This window comes from Porites lutea, chromosome 6 (assembly GCF_958299795.1).
Source record: "Porites lutea chromosome 6, jaPorLute2.1, whole genome shotgun sequence".
Taxonomy (NCBI): domain Eukaryota; kingdom Metazoa; phylum Cnidaria; class Anthozoa; order Scleractinia; family Poritidae; genus Porites; species Porites lutea.
In genome coordinates, this window is record NC_133206.1 from 1,424,091 (window position 1) to 1,432,500 (window position 8,410).

Sequence of the window (8,410 nt, forward strand, 5' to 3'; positions counted from 1 at the left end):
TTAATTTTAATTCTAGAATTCTCATTAGAATTCTCAAAAGAACATCAACAACTTCTCAAACTAGTAAACTATACGCACCGGCACACTTCCTTGAACTGAGTGAAATTAAAAGCAAACTTGATATTCTAAAGCAGCAAAACTGAAATCCGTTCTATTACTCGTGACCTGGCCGCACGATCAAACATTTTGGTTTCTGCTTTTCGGTTCCACCAACTGACTCATAAAGTGAATATCTTTCCTTGATTTCTCTGAAGACGCCTCCGAAGAAGCCCAATTAATAGTTTTTAATGTAACCAAAAAGTCGATTTTTAAAACCCCATTTAATTTTAATTTCAAAGAGATCTCGAAAGCAAATATGATGATTTGGAAATGAGAGGTAATTAAAAGGGGTCCGTTCAGTACCGCTGCAAATTTCATTTCAGCTTGCATGAAGGTTTTTAGTTTCTGTGTCTGGATCGATCCGTAATATTACAAAAAAAAAAAGACACAAACAAAAAACAAAACAAATTTATTCCGGACAGCATTCAAATACAAAGATGAAACTTTTTCGGTTTCTATTCAGTTGAGTGAATAGTTTCTATTGCAGTCGTGCGCGATGAAATGATCCGAACAAGTGTCGAGGGGAAACGTTTCACCCTGTTGCTTGCTTTCATTTTTCAATTGTTTTTGACTTGTTCGACTTATTATACAAAAGATCTTGGGCCTCTGTCCAGGCCTGACCCGGTACGTACTTAAAACGTAGAAAACGGAGCCTTGGACTGCCTATGTTTCCGAGGTGCCGGCCACATGTGAGAGACTTTTTACTGCCCAAAAGGCGTCCCAAAAACCTTTTTCTGATAAACGCCATTTTCAGTATCTTCAACTAGCGTCTCGATAGCGTATTTCCAACTGTGCTCTCATGGTTATATTAAACAGGCTATTTCATTTATAAACCAACATGCAGGGTGAACTGAATTTTTTTTTCTTCATTAGCATTCATGTCTTAGCAGTGATACCAAATGATTCACACACACAAACACAAACACAAACACAAACACAAACACAAACACAAACACAAACATAGTGAAAAGTGACCCGGCGTGTTGCAAACCAGGCCCCTTCGTCCTGTTATTTAGCATAGATTGTTTGCATATAGTCATTAGAGGAAAATTTAATATTAATGGCAAAAAAAAACGAGTTCCGGAGGCTGCAAAAGTTTGGCCTAGTTGACCTAAGGTTTAGCTCCACTAAATGGACAGCAAATCGCGAGTTTTTTGCGTTGTTGGGTAGGTCTTTTTCCTTTATTTTCTTTAATTCTCATGCCGGTGAATCCTATACATTCCTGGTCTGTGCGCCCTCTGTTTGGTTTTCAATCTTCAGTCTCCCACGCAAATGTTGGCGATGGCAAAAAACTAAATTTAATGAATGGTATTTGTACAATTCTAACGGGCGTGAATAAAAGTACTGAATACGCCCAGTAGAGCTCTTGTTAATTTTCAAAGAAAACGTTCATGTTATATCAGTTTTGAGCGATAGACCTGACTATTGAACATTATTTATACCATACTGGTATTGACAGCTGCTGAAGGTTTACATGCATTTGTAGCTAGCTGTATATTTATTACGGTTTACTTGGCATCCTGTACTATTACAGTCAAAGTAAATCAGCTTCTTCCATTTATTGTAGGTAAGTTATCATTAAAAATGGCCCAAATCAGCTTGTTAATTTTATTTTTTAACTACCAAATCGAGTCCATGTTTAAGCGATAAAGATGCCAACGTTATCATGGCGGTTTTGACACCTGTTCGCCACCATACTGAAACTTGTAAATACCACCAGACATTTTTGTGATACAAACCAAAATAAGTACCGTCGACTATTATAACCAAGCGAAAGACAGTTTACTAAACGGGTAAATTTGATTTTCAGCGATCCAATTTCACAAGAAGCACCAAACCCTGATCAAGATGAAAACCCGCGCTATTTTCCCTCAAGTGAAGCGCAAAATGTTTCAGGCAAAACGCAACGGAGCGTTCGATGGAGTCAGAAACGTGACAGCTACGTCGCTGCGATAAGTTCTACGGAGTCAAATCTCAATGAGCTTTCGAAAAACGGAGAACTATTCACTATGGAAGAGATACTGCTGCTAAACAGAGAACGTGAAGGTTCCCTAAATCAAGAGGAGTCTGGACTGATAGACATGGTAAAGTGGTTAGCATTTTGTAAACACTTAGTTTAGATCGACAGAGTTATAAATTAATCAACTTACGTAATTGCCTAATTTGGTTTATTTCGAGTTAAGCACTTACTAGTAATTTAGATTACTGTCACATAAGAATTTTCGATTTCCCTGCCATGTATTTAAAAATCGATTCAAGGATATGAGACGCGCGCGAGCCGAGAGAGGGCAAACGGGGAGGGCGACCGCCTCTAATGTCAGTCTCATTTTTATTGCCATGCTGCTCAATCCCAAGTTAACATGCATGACAGACGTTACTTAGTCGAGTGCAAATCGCGAGAGACGAATGCATAGCGCGCGACGTCATGTTTCGCGCTTTTCGCTCAACTGTTGTAGGCGAAAAATAGGCTTCGCAAATCATTAAATGTAACCAGAGGATTCGGACAAAAGTGACAGCGGCGCTAGAGACTGATAGAGACGTTTCACCGTTAAAAAGGCGGAGTTAATTTTTCCACCTCATCCCTAGCTTGGCGCCATGTGGGACGACTCCCTGCCCTGGACCTCAGGAAACTTCATAGGCCATTTCCAATTAAGTAGCAAAGTCTTTCACTTTCAAAGTGAGGTAAAGTGCAAAATTTCTTTATATGTGAGTCTAACAAAGACTTCGCACTTCCCCTCGATTTGGGGAAAAGGCTTATATAAAGTTTATGGTTACAAATTCTGTTAATTTTTAGTTGGATGGAATCGGCAGTTGACAGGGTACCAAGATCGAAGTAAATTGTTGGGTTCGTTAGTTATTTTCGCCTACTTTTTTCCCCCAAAAAAGTGAACAATGGTAAAAACCAACCATTTCCACTGTCCTTCAACTTCAGCATTTTTTGCTTGAAATTATTCTACGTTTTTAGCTTTTACAACATTATGTAATAATCTCGCGATCTACTCTTAGTTTTAACAATTTTTAACTGTGTATATACTTTATTATAGTTTTAACTAAATCTTCTGTTTCTATTATTATTTTTGTTTACTTAGTTATTATTTTTTTTCGTGGAATATCTGTAAAGTAGCTAATTAGCTAAGAACGTTGATCACGTTAAATAAAGGTTATTGTATTGTATTGTACGTACTTCTAACACAGCCCTTCAAAATCTCCCAAAATGACGTTTAGGCCTACCATAAGACGTGGGCCCAGCCGGCGCCCATTGTAAATAATATACCAGGTAAAACTGAACTGAATAAGAAAACTTGGACATATTTTTGCAAGTCACATCTTCTGATTAAAGTTCTGATTACAAATCACGACAAAGTTATCACAGATAACGGCAGCTTTTTTTTTATTACAAATTAATTACGTCAAAGTTCTTTCAAATTGCGACAGTTATTACAAATTACGACAAAATTATTACAAAGTACAACAGCTATTACAAATTACGACAATTATTACAAATTAAGACAGAAGATATGAATCAGCGTATGTTGTAAAGAACTTTTAATTGGGCAATTTTATCTGAAGAGTGCCACTCTTTTTTATAGAGTATGTTGTTTTTCCGGCCCAAGCTCAACATTCTTATTATTTCTGTCGATTTAGGCTGAAAATATTCTAGAATTATTCTTGATTATAAATTATAGCTTATGGCCTTTTCGCTTTAGAATATCGAGTATTGGAAACTCAATTAACAATGTTCTCCGCGCCGTTTATGTAAAGAATTATTTTATACGGTTACTGTTAAAAGCATATAATTGCATTGTATTTACAGATTTTCAACCGATGAAATTTAGTCCTTTTGAAAATCTCAACCTCGGGTTTATTCTTAAACCATTCTTAAAATTTCGCGTCAAATTTCAGCCTCGTTCTTATAAAACATATTCTTATACACACGCAAAAAAAATCTTCTTACTAAACTAGTTAGAAATTGAACTGGAATGCCAAGTCCCATCTTACGTTGATCAGATCACCTCGATTATATTTATACATCTATACTATTATTAGGCGACTTTTCCTGGTCTCAAGTAGCCTGCGACCGCAGCGGTTTAAGCGACGACCGGAAATACGTCTGCGGTCGCAGACTAGCCTGCAAGGGGTGTTTCATGGTGTTGCGGAGACCATTGCCTTTTCACAGAATTAATTAATTTAATTATTTATATAGAGGATATCACACGGTGGCGCGAAGATATGAATTTTATTTTCGAGTGGCAAAACAATATTTTACGAAAGAGCGCAGCGAGTGAGTAAAATATTGTTTTTGTCACGAGGAAATAAAATTCATATCTTCAAGCCGCCGTGTAATGTTCTTTTTATTATATAGACAAAATGACATCGATAAAATAATAGAGGGAAATTTCTGAAATTACGTCATCGATAAACTCACGTGTGAGATCATGGAAAATAAACCACTCGGGTCCCGGATGTAGTTTTTATGAAATTTACGAGTGGTATATTTTCCAGTAAAACACTCGTGTCTATATAATAAAAATAAATAAATTTATTTTTTCATCTATTGCAGAACATTGACTATGTGTTAGTTTATTCTGATGCTGAAACGGGAAAAGAAAATGAGGAAGAAGAGAAGCAGAAGGCAGAGGCCCGAGGAAAATTTGAGGAGAATCTTAGAAAACAGGGGCTCATAGTGGAACATGTTAACTCCACAGACGAGCAGGTACGTTAGTTGTGTTTTTCATGAATTAATTTTTTGGGACAATTACTCTTCATTAGGCCTCATATAGTTAGGCTTTGTAAACATATCCAGCTTCATTGTATGTGCGAACAAACGATTTTTCATTGCCTTATCTGAAAAAAAAAATTGTAACCGGTAAGAAATACTAGCTTGAGAAAACAGCCGACATTTGGCGACGCTACCACTGGTTTCCCCGCCAAATGACGTCTGAGAAAAGAGTGCAGAAATTCCATACTGATGACGCGTCACTATTGAGATCTGGGTAGTGCTTCTGATTGGTTGAATCAAATTTCCCACACGGCACGACCAATTAGAAGCACTACCCAGATCTGGGTAGTGACGCGTCATCAGTATGGAATTTCTGCACTCGTTTCTCAGACGTCATTTGGCGGGGAAACCAGGAGCGTCGCCAAATGTCGGCTGTTTTCTCAGGCTAACGAAATACTAACAAAGCATCTTTTTATATAGGAAAAAAATATTGGCCTTTAATACTGACTTTTTTGGCTGATGTTTTGTTCATGTCATCTTTACGTACACAGGAAAATATAGTTTTTGTTTTGATTCATGCTCCTTGGGAGGTGCTTGCTAAATGCGCCGAGGAAATGATGATCCGCGCCCCCGTACGAAAAAAAGATACCCTGACAACATCTGATACACATCCCCGAAAACGCAAATGGCTTCAAAAGGCCAAGAATGTCCTCAACATCTTTCAACTCCAAGAGGAATTTGCTCCGAGAAAAGAACGTCGAGTTACGGCATTTTTCAGCAGAGCAAAGTCTGAGTGTTTTCAGATTGATGACCCAAAAACGTTTTTTTCTGACATCGACATTTTTTGCGGTTTTTATGTCGCTATGGGCAACCGTTTTCCTTGAGTTGTGGCGCAGACGTGAAATAAGTTTGGCATACAAATGGGACATGCTGAACTTTGAAGATGAATTCGAGCCTCCAAGACCGGCTTTTGCGGCCAAAGCAAAAAGTAAAAGAACAAACCCTGTTACAGGAAAAAGTGAGCCTTACATTCCCTTCTCTCGTCGTGTTGGAAAGTTCACTTGCGGCATTATAATTGTAATTTTCATGGTTTTCCTGGTGATTGCCACGCTTGTAGGCGTGGTCATTTACAGGGCTGCCGTGGTTGCTGCGCTGTCTGCATACCCAAATGAAGATGTCCAGCAAGGCGCGCGTGTTATTACATCGTTAACGGCGTCGGTGCTGAATCTTGTTGCCATAACAGTCTTAGGCTACGTGTATGAAAAGATCGCGATCGCGCTCACAGACTGGGAAATGCCCAGAACGCGAACAGAATACCACAACATATTGACATTGAAGTTGTTTTCATTCCAGTCAGTCAATATGTACTCCTCCCTGTTTTATATCGCGTTCTTTAAAAGCAGCCGCATTATTGGTTACCCTGGAAATTATTATCGCATCAATGGCGGCCGCATGGAAGGTTGTGATCCGTCGGGCTGTTTTATCGAGCTTTGTATACAGCTAGCTGTCATTATGGTGGGAAAGCAATTCATCAACTCCATCTCCAAGTTTGCCATTCCGTAAGTTAAGCCATGAAATAATTAACTCAGTGTAGGAACCTAAGACAAGCTTGCTGTCGATTTTGATAGATTGTGCCAGCATAAGTTTTGGCATAATTCATCAGTACGAGCATAATTTCCAATTATTTTCCAAAGAAAAGCCCTGCTAGCATAATTTGCACTTTTGGCTTGTCTTGCAACACAAGATTGTCATTTATTGATGACGCCACAAATATTTTTAGCTCGAGATCAGTGTCACAGGCAAATTTAAGTAAAAAATTCAATTTTTTTTAACTGCTTTTTGCCACATCTTTTGGTGCCGGGTCCCGAAGTAAATCGGGACTTTTTCCACAGAACTCAAAGCATTCGCATAGCCAGATTGATTATCCACCTGATAGCGTCCGCGAGGAGTGAGTGCGTACAGTGATAATAGACAGGGAATTTATAATGAATACTATAGTAAAGGTTCTACTACCATGTTGTTGTCAGTAGGGTAAGTGTGTTTGTCATTTACTTGTTTGTTGCTTAGTTATTTAGGTGTTTGGACTAAATCTAAAGTAAAAAGTAGAGGTATACTGAGTTCTGCTTTTTTTTTTTTGGCTCAATTCAGCATAACTATCCGCATAATTTTAGAAATACACGCGCACTGCTAGAGGCATATTATGCGACTTTTGCGAGCACATCTATTAAAGCCTACTGTCGAGGAACAAAGAATATTTGACAGGGTTAGCCCAGACTGCATGAAAGCTACAAGCAGTTGCAAAATTACTTGAGACACTGTCCCTTATTTTGGCTTAACTGACCTGCTTAGGATCTTGTGCTCGGGATCCCCTTTCCTCTTCTTATCAAAGTTTCAAAGTTGCTAGCAATACAAGACCATGCTCAAAACTAGGGTCAACAACTCTCATGGAGGGGAGGAGGGAGGTGAGTATCACACATTAAAGAGTGACTAGCAGAAATTTGAAGTAAGAAAGGTCGGTTTCTCGTTGGATTTTCTCGACATTTTGTGACTGGTTGTAGTTCCAGGTTATTATCGAGAAACACCAAAAAGGATACACCCTGGTTAAATATCATAAATATCAGTACTTTTGTTTCTGCCCGGCTGAGATTCCCAGATACTAAATAAAAAAACTTCAGGTTCTGAGTGGGTTTTTCTTGCATTTTAGAAACCGAAAATAGCGGTTGTGGCAACTTACTGGGTAGCACTGGCTGAGTTTTGTTGTGTGTGTGTGTTTGTGTGTGGTACAGGTCTTTGTTACGTTGGTGGTACGGACGATCACACAAGGAGACAACCGGGAATAAACAGCCTCGCCAATGGGAGACAGACTACCTTCTGAATAGCGAACCTGAATTGAGGATGTTCTACGAGTATCATGATATGGGTAAGCTGCAGGAATCCAGAGCAGTTGCTCTTTTCAGGGGCACCCAACAGAAAATTTTGAGAAAACGACTTAAAAATAACAAAAAAGCACGAATAAAGATATCTGAAGCTATTTTAAGCATTTTGGGAGATTGCTGGGAAAAATGTATCTGCTCCTCATTGCCAGCAAGACTGATGAAGAGGTTCCCAGCCAGCAAGGTGCACCTTCAACCTGCAACCTGACTTACGTGGAAGTTTCCTAGCAGACGTAGGCCATAGGGCAAAATTTATCCCTTCGGCGGGGGGGAGGGGTTTGATAGGAAGTTGGGTGTGGCGTAAGGGCTACATTCACCCCTTCAGTGGGGGTGGGGGGGGGGGGGAGGGCTAAGAGGTTTCTGGCACATAGCGCTCAGCAGCTAGCACCTCAGACACCCACAATTTTCCAATTTCCAAGGACATACTATTTTGTCCAAATCTCCCAGCCAGCAAAAATTTGCATGAAGAACAGATATTTTGAGGAACAGATCCATTGGGTGCCCCTGTCTTTTTTTAGTGTTTGATCTGCAACTAATTTTTGGAGCAATGAGGTGTCATGACTTCTTGCAGAACAAGAGTTTTCAGGGGTGGTCAGGCCTAAATTATCAGCTTGAAATTCCAATATGTTAACTTTATAGTTCTAGTTTACACATAACG

General features: G+C 39.2%; 1 pseudogene; it reads left to right on the top strand.

The window, feature by feature from the left end:
• The first annotated feature begins 1,230 nt into the window (after positions 1-1,230).
• Positions 1,231-8,410, top strand: part of LOC140940805 (anoctamin-4-like) — an 11,237-nt pseudogene continuing 4,057 nt past the window's right edge.